The sequence below is a fragment of the Pongo abelii genome, chromosome 13 (genome assembly GCF_028885655.2).
Source record: "Pongo abelii isolate AG06213 chromosome 13, NHGRI_mPonAbe1-v2.0_pri, whole genome shotgun sequence".
In the NCBI taxonomy this organism is placed as follows: Eukaryota; Metazoa; Chordata; class Mammalia; order Primates; family Hominidae; genus Pongo; species Pongo abelii.
Window position 1 is genome coordinate 24,848,636 of NC_071998.2, and position 16,424 is coordinate 24,865,059.

Consider the following 16,424-nt stretch of genomic DNA (forward strand, 5'->3'; position numbering starts at 1 on the left):
GCTGGCCTCAAACTCCTGGGCTCGCGCAATCCTCCCGCCACAACTTACCAAGTAGAAGTAGCTGAGCTGCAGGCTTATACCACTCACCCAGCTGTAGTTGTGACCTATACTTCTGACCAACCAGCTATAAATTGGGGTTCCCATGAGCCTCTTCTTGGGTTTAATTTGCTAGGACAGCTTACAGAACTCAGTGTAACACTTAACATTTACTGGTCTTATTATAAGTGATATTAGAAAGGACACCAATGAAGAATAGGATGGAGAGATGCATAGGGCAAGGCATGGGGGAGGGGGAGAGAAGCTTCCATGCCCCCTCCAGGGGCTCCACCCTCCAGACACCTCCACGTGTTCAGCTATCTGGAAGCTCATCTGACCCTGTCCTTCTGGTTTTTATGGAAGCTTCATCACATAGGCCTGATAGATTACACCATCGGCCATTGCCAGTCAGCTCAACCTTCAGCCCCTTTCCCCTTCCTGAAGGATGGGAGTGGGACTGAAAGTGCCAACCTTCTCATCATGGCTTGGTCTTTCTGGTGACCAGTCCCCATCCAGGAGTTCACTGAGAATCCTTTCATTAAAACAAAAGACGTTCCTGTCACCCGGGAAATTCCAAGGGATTAGAAGCTCTGTCAGGAACCAGGGTCAAGCACCAAATATTAGAATAAAAGATTCTCCTAGCACCCTATTGCTCAGGAAATTATAAGAGTTTTAGGGGCTCTCTACCAGGAACCCAGCGCAGAGGCCAAATATATATATTTTATTATATCACAGTGCCACACAGGACTTTGCAAGCTGTAAGGTCTGAGTGAGTGAATGAAAGGTTAAACTCACCCTTTCACTGTGTGCTCCACTTCACTGAGACACATATCCACACAGACACACAGACACACACATCCACCCAGACGCACGCATCCACCCACACACCTCCACACATGCCTACACACTAACATGCATAACACACCTGACATGTGCCTATGAGAGGTCGGAATACCTGGATTCAAATCCTGCCACTGCGTCTTATTCTGTGGCCATGAGCAAATGACTTCGCCTCTCTGTGCCTCAGTTTCTCACAAAATGCCTTTCAGAATTTTTTTTTTTTTTTTTTTTTTTTTTTAGAGACAGAGTTTCGATATGTTGACCAGGCTGGTCTCAAACTCCCGGCTTCAAGCAATCTTCTTGCCTCAGTCTCTCAAAGTGCTGGGATTGCAGGTGTGAGCCACTGCACCTGGCCCCTAGTGTTTCTATTATTTGTTTGTTTTTTAGAGACAGGGATCTCACTATGTTGCCCAGGCTGGATTCAAACTCCTGGGCTTAAGCAGTCCTGCCTCAGTTTCTGGTTCTGTGTAATGGGAGTTATAACAGAACCTATTTCATAGGGCTGTTATGAAGATTAAGTGAGTTAATACCATACTTATGAAGCACTTAGAACATGCCTGGCTCATAATAAGCACGACAAGTGTTATGCTTGTTTAATTGTTTGAAATGCACGTGGGCATATGTGTTGACATGTACAGACTGCCATGTACATATTGCACAGATATACATATGCACACACTCAGGTGCTGGGGATCTTCCCTTTTCCTCTTCTGGGGCACAGGTCTTGAACTTTGCTATGTGGCAGCTGGGTGAGGAAACCTCAGGGCGAGTGACTGCTGCTATTCTGGAGACACCCAGGACCTCACCAACGGTGTTTCCCCCACCCTTCCACGCCCCACCTGAGTGAAGGTGTTGAGGATGGCAGCCTTGGGGAGGGAGAGAGGTTGAACCCCCTCCCCATGGGCTCCAAGGGACCAGGGAGGGAGGGAGGAGGAAGAGGGCCAAGGACAGGCTCCTAGGCTCAGCCATTTCCTCGAGAAATGCTCTGTTTCTAGTCTCACACAGGACCCAGAAGAACCAAGTCTGAGCCAAGCAGAGCCCCATAATCATGAGAGTAATCACCAGATCCCCCACATACCACCTCTTGTCCATGGGAGAATGTGGCCCAGGTGCCAAACCACTGGCCTACAGCTGTTCTTTGGAGGCAGGGCCAAGGGGCCCAAGGAGGCGGCTGCCCCTGGGGGTGAATGAGTGGCGCCTCCCTGGGCGAGACATGTTTGCTGCTCTCGACTGAGGCCAGCTGTGTGGGGGTGGTGGGGGGAGAGGGGAGGGAATGAGGATGATCACGTTGACCACATTCTGAAGGTTACCAAGTTTCTGCCACATATCCAGGCTCCTTCCCTCTTGTTTCTTCCAGGAGGTGGGATTTCAGACATTCCTAAGGGCTGGTTTCTTCTTAGAACTGGAACTTCTTACCATGTCGGAAAGGAAATGAGGTTTATCTGGCTGAGCCGGTCATGGCAGGCAAGCCTCATTTCCGTCTTTGGCAGTGTCCCCAGGCAGGGAACGTGGCTACTGCCTTTTTCTGGGCTTCAGGACCTGTACCCAGGCTGTGAGGCAGAGGAACCCCAGGTGCAGAGGAGGTTGTTATGAGTGATAGGGTCAATAGACTGGAGACCAGAGGAACATGGCACCCCAAGGACATTTGCCCTGCAGCGAGATGTGTTCCAGGGTCACCAAGAGTAGAGACGGGGCACAATGATGTCACGGTGTATTTGGGGAGAGTGAGTGCCAGGTCACCAGGCAGGGAGCCTGGAAAGACAAGCCAGGAGGAAGCCATACAATGACCATTATGTGTGACTGTCTCTGACTCCCCACTTGCTGGGCAAGTTGGTTCGCCTCTCTGTGTCTCTGCGTCTTCTGTAGGAAGTGCCCTGCTGTTGACTTTCCTCTTGCCCTGCGACTAACCTTCTCTGTCTTCTTGAGGGAAGTCCATTTATTTCTGGGTCATCATTTGTAAAAACAGCAGGATCACCCCTTCCTGCTCTCCTCCCTCCCTCCCTCTTCTTTTCCCTCCCTCCCTCCCTCCCAGGGCCTGGAGCATCATGGGGTAAGCTGTTAAAGTTCTGCCTGGTGAGGGAGGGCTGGCATGGCGTTGGAGACCTCTCCCTCTTGTGCCCAGTGCCATCCATGCTCCATTGCTGTCCCTCGGAAGTGCTTCTTTGTCTCCATCCTTCCTCTCACCTGCTCTTCCCTAACTTTCCAAAACTCAGGCTTCCTGATCATCCCCTACCAAGCTCAGCAGGGTCAAGAGTACCCAGGGGCCTGAGGGAGAAGCACAGGGATGCAGACAGGGTGGCTGTGCCTCTGCTCAGCTCCCAGGAGTAAGAGATAGGGTTAAGAGGAGTATGGGAGCCAATTCCCTACCCAGGCTCCTTTCAGCTGGGCCATCTGTCCTTTGACAAAGAGATCTAGGATTTCCTGACCTTAAGAAGTCTCCCAGTGGAAATGCAAATAAAAACCACAAAGAGATACACCAATTTGGATGGTTATTATTTTAAAAACCAGAAACACAAAATAAGTGTTGGCAAAGATATGCAGAAATTGGATCCGATGTTAGCCATTGTTGATTCAGGGTAAAAGAAAAGAAGAAATTGGAATACTTGTGCATTGCTGGTAGGAATGTAAAATGGTGGAACCCCTACGGAAAATGGTATAGAAATTCCTCCAAAAATTAAACATGGAATTACCATAGAATCCAACAAGTCCATTTTTAGCTATATACCCAAAAGAAATAAAAACAGGAGCCTGAGCAGATACTAGTTCCTAGCACTATTATTCACAGTAGCCAAAAAAAACCCCACGAGTCCATTGATGGATAAACAAAAGGCGGTATATATATACAACAGAATATCGGTCAGCCTTAAAAGGGGAGGAAAGTCTGACGTATACTACAACTCGGATGAACCTTGAAGATATTATGCTAACCGAAATAAGTCAGTCACAAAAGGACAAATATCATATGATCGCACTTAGACAAGTTAGCTAAAATAGTCAAATTCACAGAGACAGAAGGCAGAATGGTGGTTGTCAGGGGCCGGGGGAGGTAAGGGGAATGGGAAGTTATTGTTTAATGAGTACAGAGTTTTAGTTGGGGAAGATGAAAAAGTTCTGGAAATGGATGGTGGTAGTGCAACAATATAAATGTACTTAATGCCACAGAACTTTACATTGGCACTCTGCCCCCGATGACTGGCTTTTCAGTTGCTACCTGTTCCCATTTAAAAATGGTTAAAATGGGCCGGCTTGGTGGCTCATGTCTGTAATCCTAGCATTTTGGGAGGCTGAGGCAGGAGGATCACCTGAGGTTGGGAGTTCGAGGCCAGCTTGACCAACATGGAGAAACCCTGTCTCTACTAAAAATACAAAATTAGCCAGGCGTGGTGGTGCATGCCTGTAATCCCAGCTACTTGGGAGGCTGAGGCAGGAGAATCGCTTGAACCTGGAAGGCAGAGGTTGTGGTGAGCCGAGATTGGGCCATTGCATTCCAGCCTGGGCAACAAGAGTGAAACTCCGTCTCAAAAAATAAATAAACAAATAAATAAGGTTAAAATGTAGAGGCCGGGCGCAGCGAGTGGCTCACGCCAGTAATCCCAGCACTTTGGGAGGCCAAGGTGGGCGGATCACTTGAGGTCAGGAGTTTGAGACCAGCCTGGCCAACACGGTGAAACCCTGTCTCTACTAAAAATACAAAAATTAGCTGGGCGTGGTGGCACATGCCTTTAATCCCGGGCACTCAGGAGGCTGAGGCAGGAGAATTGCTTGAACCCAAGAGGTGGAAGTTGCAGTTCATTTACTTAGCACGTCACTGCACTCCAGCCTGGGCAACAGAGTGAGACTGTCTCAAAAAAAAAAAAAGGTAAAATGATGCATTTTATGTTATGTGTATTTTACCAAAGTATGAAAAAATAAGAAGGCTCCCTGTGGTGAAGGCATTGCCTGGTCTGTTCTGCTCTGGAGGTGGCAGAGCATGGTGGTTAGTCCCAGCATCTTCCTGGAGATTTGAGCGTGAGATGTGCTGGCTGTGTGGGCTATGCCACCTGAGGAGGATTGGCCAGTCATAGGGACTCAGCCTGGTTGCTGAATCCAGCTGGGGACCTTGTCCCCAATGACTGGCTTTTCAGCGGCTACCTGTTCTCAAGACAAATGCTGTCCTCCCCTAAGGAGTCTAGGCTGTGGCAAAGCTATAACATAGATACAACCGTCCTTTTGCCAGGTGGGGCTTAGGTAGAGAAGTTGAAGCCTGGACTCAGTCAAGATCTCAGGACCGAGAGCAAGGAGCCCCTTACTCCCAGGGTGCCCACTTGGTTCCCACTGACTGTTGGTGGAAACTAGGGGCTGAGCTGGAGGCTTTTTAGAGGAAGAAATGACAAGCTGGGGGCTGGATTATCCCTGGGGGTGAAAATGGAGTCAGCTAGATAGGTTATGTCTTGAAGGAGAGGAGGGTCCCCTGGTGTCAGGAAGGAGAGCCTGAACTCCGTGTTAGATCCTGGATTGGAGATGGGCAGGACACTTGGGAAAGACAGGACTTGGTACTGGCGAGGGTACTACCACACCCATTCTGGGAGTGGACTATAGAGAAATAAGTCTTAAAAGTGGACCTATCTTTTGAACTCACAAGTCAACTTCTAGGAATTCATCCTAAGAAAACAAAGTCACACCCCAAGATGTATGTGCGTCAGTGTTCGCCCTAGTGCTGTTTGTAGCTCTGGAAAATGAGAAGCCACCATCAATAGGGGACTGTGCTAAGTAAAATGAAGTACATCCAAACAATCAAGTACTATGCAACCATTGAGAATGATGAAGTGGATCTATATTTATCGATTGGAAAGAGGCCTAAGGAAACAAAGGAAACTACAGAATGGTCTTTCCATATGAGGCAGGGAAATGTATGAATAATTTAGTGCAGAAATTACTCTGTAATTGTTTGTGGGAGCAGATGCATGAGCAAAAAATTGAAGATGATTTTCCTTCTCTACATAGCCTGGGGCCAGGCTCCTGTTCTAAGCGTCCCCGCCCCACCCTGGGCTGAGGCCTTTGTTCAGAATGTTGGCCCTGTTGAGAGGACATGCTGGGTCGTCTTCTGGTAGGAGTTGCATTCCCCACAAGTCCTCTTGGAAGGGCGATTCAGGGTTCCTCCCCTGGGGGAATGGTGGAGGCCTGAACCCTGTTCACAGGTGGTGGGATATGGCATGGCTGTAGGAAGATCTGAGAAGGCAGAACAGGAGCTCAACACAGGCTGGGGGGGCTTCTGGCAATTCTCTCAGGTTTAGAAAAATAGTTACAACATTTCTTGCCACTCTTTTGTGAGTGCGATTGAACTGTCGAGCCTCAAGACACTAAAGAATGGAAAGAATGCGGTAGGAGAGGAACACTGTCTTGGCTCTGGAGGGGCGAGATTCGCCTCTTGTGCCTGATCAGAGCTCGACAAGGGGGACCCCTTTTCTAGTAGATCTTTGACTCCAGAATCTAGGAGCCCTGTTGCAGAGGGAGGCCCTGACATCTGGATTTTGACACAGACCTGAGCCTGGAGCTGTTGGAAACTCATTTCTGGGACAGATGTGGAATGCTGGACAATCAAACGTCGCCGGGGCCTTTGGAGTGCTCCCTGTGTCCTGCTGCGGTGGCCGCAGTGACTTTGGTCTCCCCTGATGACAGAAGCACAGGAGATAGGCCAGCTCCATGGCCCAGCTCTTAGTTCCCACCTTCCTCCAAGGCGGGCCTGTGGGGCAGGGAGGGTGCAGGTGGACTCGTGAACCCCTCACCCGTGTTCACCCTCCATGAGCACACTCGGCACTTTCCCACGTACCGTGTGTTGCTCCTTACAATAATCCCAGCATGGGAAACTTAGGCTCAGGGAGCTCACATGACTTGCACAAGGTCACACAGAGTTTGGGTCTGACACAGATCTCCTGAGTCCCAGGCTAGGGCTCTGGCCACTGGACCACGGCCCAGCTCCTCATCTACACAGTGTGGGAGCAGGGGGATGGAGGCTGTGAGGTGCCTTGCCCCAGCCAGGGAAGTTGTGGCCTCAGCAGCGCTGCCGAGAGGAGTACAGCCTGGATCCAGGGCTGGAGCCAAGAGCACCTTTGGGATGAGATTATTTGTGTTTTGTTTTGTTTTCCCTTTACTGTTTTAGAGGACTTAGGAACCTAGTAAACTCGAGAGCGACAGTTCCGTATACCAGGGGCATTGGTGTCACCACGGTCTGGGAGATGTACAGGAATGGTTAACACTGAAACAATCCATGAGGATGCAAGGAGGCCTAAGGCGTGGGGAAGAGGGAAGAATGGAGACTCCTGAGGGCTGGGGATGCAAGTGGACCTGAAGACATGGGGTTTTCTGCCTCTGAAGCATCACTCTGGGCAGCAACAACCAGTTCCTGCTTCATGGACAAGACAGCTTCTTAATCCTCCGGGACCTGCCCTGCCTGGGCCAACACCTGGTGTTCAGGAGGGCTCAGCACAGTGTCTGTCTCAAGACTGCGGGGACCCAGAAGGTCAGGTGGAGACCTAGGATTCCCCAATAAGGCCTAGATGCCTGCTCAGTTCTCCCTTTCTCTTCTCGGCACCTTTCCTCCCCGACTGTACACCCTCTTCCCAAAGGAGGGCAATTGCCACACTATTCCAAGACCACCTGTAAGTTCTCAGCCAAAGGCATTTTCCTAAGCGAAGCCAGGGGCTGTGGTTTGTTTTGATGACAAGCTGAATCAAGACTGCTAAAAAGCAGGCTGTTGGGTTTAACCTCATCAACTCCAAGCCTCAATGATTTGTGTTTCATGTGGTTTGCTCTGGATAGACACTGACCTAGTGACAATGAGACTATGGAACGGGGAGAGAAGAATTGCATGCTGAGGACAGGAGAAATCTCCCCCATGAACAATTTGTCTGTTGGGCAAGACATCTCATATGTCACCTTGGGCCATTCCTACCAGCTTGGAATGCTCTGTGTCTGACTCAGATGCTGTGTGTGTCTCAAGGGCGCTGGGCTTGGTGGCCTCTGTGAGTTTGGCTGGGAGATCTTGGCCCTGCTGGCTCCCAGGGTCCATGGGCACTCTTCCTGTCTTGGGTCTACCCTGTCGTGCAGGTTCACTGCCCACAACCTCCAGGAGACTGTTCCAAGGGTTTTCTTTGTGGGAGACAAGTCCTGCCAGGCCTTTCCCTGGCCCCTCTCCAATCCTGATGTCAGTACACATCCTAGCATACTGCTGGGAATGCCTCAATTTGGGGGAGTGCAATTAGTTGAGGGAACTGAGGAAGTGCTGTACTGGGAGTCTAGGGTTGACTCCTGGGTGACCAAGGCAAGAATGTCAAAGGCATTTGAACCAGTGTGACTCCATCTTGAATTGGGGCTGGGTGATATAAGGCTGAAACCTACTGGGCTGCATTCCCAGAAGGTTAGGCATTCTTAGTCACAGGATGAGACTGAAGGTTGGCATAGGATACAGGTCACAGACCGGGCGTGGTGGCTCACACCTGTAATCCCAGCACTTTGGGAGGCCGAGGCGGGCGGATCACCGGCGGTTAGGAGTTTGAGACTGGTCTGGCCAACATGGCGAAACGCCATCTCTACTAAAAATACAAAAATTAGCCGGGCATGGTGGTGGGAGCCTGTAATTCTAGCTACTCGGGAGGCTGAGACAGGAGAATCGCTTGAACCTGGGAGGTGGAGGTTGCAGTGAGCCGAGATCACACCATTGCACTCCAGCCTGGACGACAAGAGTGAAACTCCATCTCAAAAAAAAAAAAAAAAGATACAGGTCACAGAGACCCTGCTGATAAAACAGGATGCTGTAAAGAAGCCAACCAAAACCCACCAAAACCAAGATGGCGATGAAAGTGACCTCTGGTGTCCTCACCACTCACTATACGCTAACTATAATGCATTAGCATGCTAAAAGACACTCCCGTTCCCATCAGTGCCATGACAGTTTAAAAATGCCATGGCAATGTCTGGAAGTTACCCTATATGGTCTAAAAAGGGGAGGAACCTTCAGTTCTGGGGGAAATCCCCACCCCTTTCCCAGAAAATTCATGAATAATTCACCTCTTGTTTAGCATATAATCAAGAAATAACTATAAGTATACCCAGTCAAGCAGCCCACACCACTGTTCTGCCAGTGGAGTAGCCATTCTTTTATTCTTCTGCTTTCTTAATAAACTTGCTTTCATTTTACTCCATGGACTTGCCCCAAATTCTTTCTTGCACGAGATCCAAGAACCCTTTCTTGGGGTCTGGATTGGGATCCCTTTCCTGTAACAAGATCATCTCTCTAGTCCCCATCTGGAAACGGGGTCAGGAGGCTGCGAGGGCCTTTCAAAGCTGCCATTTTGTATTTCTAAGAAAACTCTTCAGCCTGATTATAGTTACTGCTAGGGTGCTAAAGACAGGACTCCCATCCTCCCTCAAGGTCTCAAAGCCAGAAACAAAGGTCTACTTTGTCAATCCAGGAAACTAGGGAAGGGAGGAATGGAGGAAGGGCAGCCTCGGAACCCTGGTAGTTCCGAGGGATCCCCCAGGGCATGGCCAAGAGGCCAAAGGGAACTAGGCCTCGGCTGCATGTTTTCCTGGAAGGCTCTACTGCTTTTCCTTCTTCAGCTGGCCTCTACCCCTGGACCAAAGCCGCAAAAACACAAAGTTCAGCTTAAAAAGTAAAACACAAAACTTGTCCCAAGAGTCTCTGGTGACCTAGTTCTGGTGACCAAATTCTGGCCTGAGGCTGACCCCAAGGGAACCTCAGAGCATCAGCCTCTCACAGCGCCCTGGGGGTATTCAGTCCTGAGTACCTTGGCTGTAAGGCCAGCCCCCTGCTGAAGTCCCCCTTCCCAGAGTCAACCAGAGGGCCACTCTTTTTCAAAGGGACTTGGTGGTCAGGTGCCAGCTGTACTTTACCAGAGAGGAGGGGAATCCAGTAGGAGCTTTAGGACTATGGGCCAAGGAGACCCTACCAACCTGGAAGGCAGTAATTATCTCCTCCGCAGGTATTCACAACATTTTCTGGGTCACAGAGCACCTCCATAGCTTGGGAGGCCTGTTGCTCACGACAGCTTTGGGACGTGACATGGTGGTTGGCCAAATGTAAAGAGTATGGACTTTAGAGCCAGATACGTTTGGGTTTAAACACTTGGCTTCAGGCCAGGCATGATGGCTCATGCCTGTAATTCCAGCATTTTGGGAGGCCGAGGCAGGCAGATCACCTGAGGTCAGGAGCTCGAGACCAGCCTGGCCAACTTGTTGAAACCCTGTCTGTCCTAAAAATACAAAAATTAGCCGGGTGTGGACTCTGTCTCAAGACAAATAGAAAAATAATAAAGACTTGGCTTCACCACATAGTCACTGGGGAACTGTAGGCAAATTGCTTTTTTGTGGACATCCACAATTATCCCAGCACTGTTTATTGAAAAGCTGTTGTCCTTTCCCCACTGTACTTCAATGCCACCTTGGTCATAAAGCAAGTGTCCTTTCCTGTGAGGGTCTGTCCCTGAACTCTATTCTAGTTCATGGCTTTATTTATCTATTGTTGTCCCACTACCATACTGTACCTTTTTACTGAACCTTGTTGTTTTTTATTGAGGGTCTTGGCTCTTGCATTTCCATAAGAACTTTACAGTCAGCCTCTCAAGAGCCACCAAAAAACCCCACCGTAATCACCCCACTTTTTGAGATATTGATTGAAATGCTGGTAAGTTTATGGATCACTATAAGAGACCTGATATCTTTAAGACATTGAACCTTCAACGTATAAACAAGATAGAATCCTCTTTTGGTTTAGGTCTTCTTTCATTTCTTCACAGGGATCTTATACATTTTTATTATTTTTTCCCAGGTATTGTATATATTTTTACTCTTTTTTATTTTTTGAGACAGAGTCTTGCTCTGTTGTCCAGCGGGGAGTACAGTGGCGTGATCTCGGCTCACCGCAACCTCCACCTCCCAGGCCCAAGTGATTCTCCCACCTCAGCCTCCTGAGTACCTGGAACTACAGGCACATGCAACCATGCCTGGCTATTTTTTTCTATTTTCTGTGGAGACAGGCTTTCACCATGTTGCTCAGGCTGGTCTCGAACTCCTGGGCTCAAGTGATCCACCTGCCTTAGCTTCCCAAAGTGCTGGGATTATAGCCGTGAGCCATCGTGCCCAGTCTCTTTTCACTATTTTTAAATAAATGATAGCCTTTTGAAATATATTTTTCTTTTGTTGCTCATATATGTAAACACAATTTTCGTATATTGAGCTTGTATTCAGTAATCTTGATAATTAATTCTAATAATTTTCTCCCCATTCATTTGGATTTTCTAAGTATCTTCTACAAAGATTTCCTGTCATCTTTAAATGTGTCTTCTGGCCGGGCGCGGTGGCTCACATCTGTAATCCCAGCACTTTGGGAGGCCAAGGTGAATAGATTGCTTGAGCTCAGGAGTTTGAGACCAGTCTGGGCAACATGGCGAAACCCCATCTCTACTAAAAACACAAAAATTAGCCAGGGATGGTGGCACGCACCTGTAGTCCCAGCTACTTGGGAGGCTGAAGCAGGAGAATCACTTGAACCCGGGAGGCAGAATTTGCAGTGAGCCGAGATGGCACCACTGCACTCCAGCCTGGGCAACAGAGCAAGACTCCATCTCAAAAAAAAAAAAAAAAAAGATGTTTCTTCCTTTCCAATCTCAAAGCTTTTTTTCGTACCTTCCTGTGCTGTCTAGGACTTTCATTACAATGTTGAATAGAGGTAGTAGAGACGTATTTTCATTTATTCTAAGTCTAGGTGTCTAAAGGAAAACTAAAGTTTCACCATTAAGAAGGGTATTTGATATAGTTAAGAATGATAGTTGAAGGCCGGGCGCGGTGGCTAACGCCTGTAATCCCAGCACTTTGGGAGGCTGAGGCAGGTGGATCACCTGAGGTCGGGAGTTCGAGGCTAGCCTGACCAACATGGAGAAAACCCATCTCTACTAAAAATACAAAAAAATCAGCCAGATATGGTGGTGCATGCCTGTAATCCCAACTACTCGGGAGGCTGAGGCAGGAGAGTCACTTGAACCCAGGAGGCGGAGGTTGTGGTGAGCTGAGATCGTACCACTGTACTCCAGACTGGGCAACAAGAGTGAAACTCCGTCTCAAAAAAAAAAAATGATATTTGATATAGTTTTATGTAGACTTTCATTATACTAAGAAAATTCCCTTCTATTCCTTGTTTGGTAAGAGTTAAGTTTTTTGTTTTGTATTGTTTTGTTTTAATCATGAATGGATGTTGAATTTTATTAAATGCTTTTTGGCATCTATTAAAATGATCACATGATTTTTCTCCCTTATTCTTTTAATGGGGTAGATTTTTTGGATTGGTTTTCAAGTCTTAAGCCAAACTTGCATTCCTAGAATAGAAACAATTTACTCATTATGAAGTGACCTTTTTATGTATAGCAAGATTTGGTTGGCTAATCTACTATTTAGGATTTTTACATCTATGTTCATGACTGAAATTAGTAGGTAATTTTCCTTAATCATAATATCCTCCTTAGATTTTCATATCGCTGAAAAAGTCTTTTTCCTTTTTATTTCAATCTCATAATTATGTTCAAAGGAAAAAGTTTTGTGGCCAAGCACACTGGCTCATGTCTATAATCCCAGCACTTTGGGAGGCCGAGGCAGGAGGATCATGTGAGCCAGGAGTTTGAGGCTGCAATGAGCCATGATCACACCATTGCACTCCAGCCTGGGTGATAGGATGAGAAGACCCTGTCTAAAAACAACAACAGAAAGTCCAGCAATGGTAGCTCAGGCCTGTAATCCCAGCACTTTCGGAGGCCGAGGTGAGTAGATCACCTGAGGTCAGGAGTTCTAGACCAGCCTGGCCAACATGGTGAAACTCTGTCTCTACTAAAAATGTCTCTCTCAAAAGATCTTATTGTACTATGCTTACCTATTTTCAGATTGCAGTTGACCATGGGTTAATTGAAACCATGGAAAAGGAGACTGCGGATAAGAGGGGGACTACTGTAGTCAGAATTTTAGGGGACAGTATTCTGTGTATGTCTCTTAAGTCAAAGTTGTTAACTGTATTGTTCAAATCTTCTATTTCGTTAATGAATTTTTTTTTTTTTTTTTTTTTTTGAGATGGAGTCTCGCTCTGTCACCCAGGCTGGAGTGCAGTGGCGCAATCTCGGCTCACTGCAAGCTCCGCCTCCCGGGTTCACGCCATTCTCCTGCCTCAGCCTCCCGAGTAGCTGGGACTACAGGCACCCGCCACCACGCCCGGCTAATTTTTTGTATTTTTAGTAGAGACGGGGTTTCACTGTGTTAGCCAGGATGGTCTCGAATTCCTGACCTCATGATCTGCCCATCTCAGCCTCCCAAAGTGCTGGGATTACAGGTGTGAGCCACCATGCCCGGCCCTACTTTAATGAATTTTGAAATCAAATCTTCTATACTCTTTGCTTGTTGACAATTTCCCACTAGGCTTGTAGCTTTTTCTATTTTTCTTTGTAGTTCTATCAGTTCTTACATCTTGTGCTTTGAGACTATGTTATTAGAGATTTAGCAATTTAGGATTGTTGTATCTTCTGGGTTTAAGACTTTTTGGCTGGGCGCAGTGGCTCTCAGCTGTAATGCCAGCCCTTTGGGAGGCAGAGGTGGGCGGATCGCCTGAGGTCAGGAGTTTGAGACTAGCCTGGCCAACATGGGGAAACCCCGTCTCTACTAAAACTACGAAAATTAGCCAGGCAATGGTGGTACGCGCCTGTAATCCCAGGTACTCAGGAGGCTGAGGCAGGGGAATTGCTTGAACCTGGGAGGCAGAGGTTGCAGTGAGCCGAGATGGCGACACTGCCCTCCAGCCTAGGCAACAGAGTGAGACTGGGTCTCAAAAAAAAAAAGAATTTTTGCCTTAAAGTAAATTTTATCTAGGAATTATATAGTGGTGATGGCTACATAATATTGTGAACATACTGAAAAAAAATTGAATTATATACTTTAAAAGGAAGGAGGAAACCAACCTTTTATGATATATATATATATTACATAGCTATATCAGCTTTCTTTTAGAGTCTTCCAATTTTATATTTCTCAGTCCTTTTACTTTCATTTTTTCTGTATCCTTATGCCTTACCTCTGTCTCTGGTAAATAGCATGTTGTTTGTTTTTTAAATCCTGTCTACTAATCCTTGTATTTTGAGAATTTCTTTTCCATTTATATTCACTGTAACTATTGGTATATTTCAGTCTGAATCTATAATTGTATTAAGTTCTTTATTTCTTTTTTTTTTTTTGAGATGGAGTCTTGCTCTGTTGCCCAGGCTGGAGTGCAGTGGCATGATCTTGGCTCACTGCAACCTCTGCCTCCCAGGTTCAAGCTATTCTCTGGCCTCAGCCTCCCAAGGTAGCTGGGATTACAGGTGCATGCCACCGCACCTGGCTAATTTTTGTATTTTTAGTAGAGACGGAGTTTCACCATGTTGGCTAGGCTGGTCTTGAGCTCCTGACCTCATGATCCACCTGCCTCGGCCTTCCAAAGTGCTGGATTACAGGCATAAGCCACCGCGCCCGGCCCAAAGTGCTTTCTATTTGTCTCATCAGTCATCCTCAGTCATCATCAGTGGCTTTGACATGAGAGGACTTTGTGGAATGGTAGATGAAAGTCATATTGGAATAGGGTAGGAGTGAACAGATTGAGGGAGTAGAAATAGCATTTTGGGGGCAACTCTTTCTAGAAGTTTCGCTATGAAGGAAAGCAGAGAAATGAGGTGGAGTATGAAAAGAAATAATAGGCCAGGAAGAATTTTAAGAGTGAGAGATACCAGAGCATGTTTGTATGCTGAAAGAACACTCTTTATGTGCTCTATATTCCCTTTTCTCTCCTTTCTTGCCTTCTTTTGAATTGATAATATATTTTTAACTTTTCTACATTTTTCTCTACTGGCTTGGAAATTATGCACCCTTTCACTATTATTTTATTAATACTACAGGGATTACTATATCCACCCTTGACTTATTTAAGTCTAATAGGAGTTTATCTTCTTCCAGGATAATGCAAGAACCTTGGAACACTTTTACTCCATTTACTGTCTTGGCTTTTATGTCATTGTTGTTATACATTTTAATTTCATTTTCAACCTCATGTTATTATTATTGCTTTATACAGCCAGCGTCTATTCAGGTTTATAAACATATTTACCATCTTCATTGTTTTTCATTCTTTTCTGCATTTGCAAGCTTTTTTTTTTTTTTGAGATGGAGTCTCTCTTTGTCGCCCAGGCTGGAGTGCAGTGACACAATCTCAGCTCACTGCAAGCTCCGCCTCCTGGGTTCACGCCGTTCTCCTGCCTCAGCCTCCCGAGTAGCTGGGACTACAGGCGCCCGCCACTATGGCCAGCTAATTTTTTGTATTTTTAGTAGAGACGGGGTTTCACCGCGTTAGCCAGGATGGTCTCAATCTCCTGACCTCGTGATCCACCCGCCTTGGCCTCCCAAAGTGCTGGGATTAGAGGTGTGAGCCACCGCGCCCGGCCATTTGCAAGCTTCTGTGTGGCATCATTTTCCTCTGACCTAAAGAACATTTTTTAGTATGGCTCAACCAGTGACAGATTTTCTCATTTTTATTTGTCTAAAAATGTCTTTATTTTACTTTCATTCTTTCTGAGAAATTTTTAGAATGGAAAACTTCAAACATATGCAAAAGTAGAGAGACTAGTATAATGAACCTGTATATCCATTATTTAACTTCAACAATTATCAGCACCTATCCAATCTGTTTCCCACCACACAGTCCCCACCCAGTTCCAGATTATTTTGAAGAAAGTCCCTGGCATCATAATATTTCAACCGTAGGCCGGGCGCAGTGGCTCACGCCTGTAATCCCAGCGCTTTGGGAGGCCAAAGCAGGTGGATCGCCTGAGGTCAGGAGTTCAAGACCAGCCTGGCCAACATGGTGAAACCCCGTCTCAACTAAAAATACAAAAAAATTAGCTGGGCGTGGTGGGGGGGTGCCTGTAATCCCAGCCGCTTTGGGAGGCTGAGGCAGGAGAATCGCTTGAACCTGGGAGACGGGTTGCAGTGAGCCAAGATTGTGCCATTGCACTCCAGCCTGGGCAACAAGAGCGAAACTCTGTCTCAAAAAAAAAAAAAAAATGCAACTGTAAATTCTTTAGTGTCTATCCCTAAAAGATAAGTACTCGTTAAAAAAAAACCACAATTTAAAATAAATTAAATTACTTAATATCAAATATTCAGTCAGTATTCAAATTCCTCCGATTTTTTCTTATTCATTTATTTACAGTTTTTTTTTTTGAATCAGAATCTTACCTTTCTTCTTGAAGGGTATTTTTGCTGAATACAGAATTCAAATTTGGCAGTTATTTTCTTTCAGTACCTTAAATACGTAATTCCATTGTCTGCTGGTTTTCATTATTTCTGAGCAGAAGTCATTGATTAAATTGTTGCTTTTTTTTTTGGAAGATAATGCATCTGTATTCCTTTGACTGCTTTTAATATTTTCTCTTTGTCACTGGTTTTGATGTGTCCCATGTAGACTATGTGTCCAATGTACTATGATGTGT